The following is a 2,019-nucleotide window of genomic DNA, read 5'->3' as shown; positions in this document are numbered from 1 at the left end:
GCAGTGTGAGATACAACACACACTCATACCCCGCACAGTCCCACAGACATCAGACCTGCAGTGTGAGATACAACACACACTATAATACCCCGCACAGTCCCACAGACATCAGACCTGCAGTGNTACACACACCCCCCACCCCCCCACCCCCACACACACACACACAACCCGCGCGCGCGCGCGCGCGCGTGTTTGTATGTTTTAAATAAAAGATAGTTTGTATTGTTGCCTCAAAATCGAATAATAAAATGTTCACATTTGTAATAAAACATTTATGCATTCCGTATAGTATCGATATCAAAAACAAAACTTTGTAATGAAAAAAGTAATCATACTATACATGGCGATCACGGGATTATCATAAAATAATATTAAATATGGTATATCCTAACCTTATTTCAATCGATACACTCGCCAATAGCTTATTTCACGAAATATATTGTATGCGACATATGTCCCCCATTCATTTAAACTCTTCAACTACGTAAAGGCTGATGGAAAATTCCATATATTTGTAATTATTTTAAAATTTAATAGAAATTAAGTTAAAAATTACAAGCAGACTGGGAAAAGTAATGGATGTTAAGCTCTTGTCGCATATTTCAGAGTAATTGCAGCTAAGCTATTATAGTGAACCCTCTATATAATGAAAGTTGTAAATATCCATAAGTGGTAGATTTTAACACACAACAAATTTAACACGCAACACACACGCGCGCGTACATATGCATACGCACGCGCAACACACATGCACGCACACGCTCGCATGCACACACGTACACACATACAGGAGCACTCACAAAAACACAGACAAACGCCCAAACATACGCACACGTGTACACACACACACGTGTATTTACGAGAAAATATTATATTAAAAAGCGGTTATTTAATGTCATAATAATATACTTTCATACATAATTTTATTTCTACTGATCCGTGAACTATAAACTAGAACAATCATCACACATCGTCCTCAGATGAGGTGTTTTACACACATCGGTGATATCATGCAAAGTTATTAAATACCAGGGGACCTTTGTTAGAAACTAAATTGTTCTTAACATTGACCTTTTTCATTTAGAGAAACATCGTAAAGTTTCGAGAATGATAAATCCTACCAAATTTCCTCATAACTTTACGAAACTAAATTCCGTCAACGGTCTACGAAAAATGGTGAAAGGTAAAGACTAAAGTTAAGACTAAATTGTTCTTAACGGAATAATAGGTCCATTGATTATGCAATGTTGACGAATGCTAGAGTAACTGGCACCTTGTGTAGTTAATAAGTACATTACCTTATAGCCAAACGCGTATTAGTTTGTTCAATATCACTGCTGGTTACTAAGAAATGTCTAATTGAAATCCGCAGTCCAAAAATCAGTTGTTTACAGTTTTAAACCGCTGCCGGCGAAGCGGTTGTGATAAAGATTTATAGTGCACCGGACATTTTCGCACGCATGCTCGGCCTTACGCAATGCTATCATCAGTGATTTCGTAAACATGGACGCTCGTGATAAGGAACTTTTTGTCAGGGCTTTCTACGTGCGTCCGTGATTAGTACGTGTGTTTTACTCTATTTACATGTTTAGTCCGTGGCCGTGGTTACACCGCTGACACCTCCGTTTCATCTGGCGTCCAAAACATACGGGCCGCACAAATGTTTACGTCATCGCTTGACTCCTGGATGACATTTACGGCACGTAAATTATACGTTGATACATATTAACAACCGATTTCAAGTCTTGTTTGTAATGTAACCAGCAGTGATATTGGACAAACTAATACACGTCTGGGTATAAGGTAATGTACTTATTAACTAAACAAGGTGCCAGTTACTCTACCATTCGTCAACATTGCATAATCAATGGACCTATTATTCCTTTAACATTAACCTTTTTCATTTAGAGAAACATCGTAAAGTTTCGACATTGATAAATCCTACCAAATTTCCTCATAACTTTACGAAACTAAATTCTGTCAACAGTCTACGAAAAATGGTAAAGGGTTAAGACTAAA

The sequence above is a fragment of the Priapulus caudatus genome, unplaced genomic scaffold, assembly GCF_000485595.1.
Source record: "Priapulus caudatus unplaced genomic scaffold, Priapulus_caudatus-5.0.1 Scaffold519, whole genome shotgun sequence".
NCBI lineage: Eukaryota > Metazoa > Priapulida > Priapulimorpha > Priapulimorphida > Priapulidae > Priapulus > Priapulus caudatus.
The sequence above is the reverse complement of the archived record's forward strand: the minus strand, read 5'-3'. Positions refer to the sequence as shown.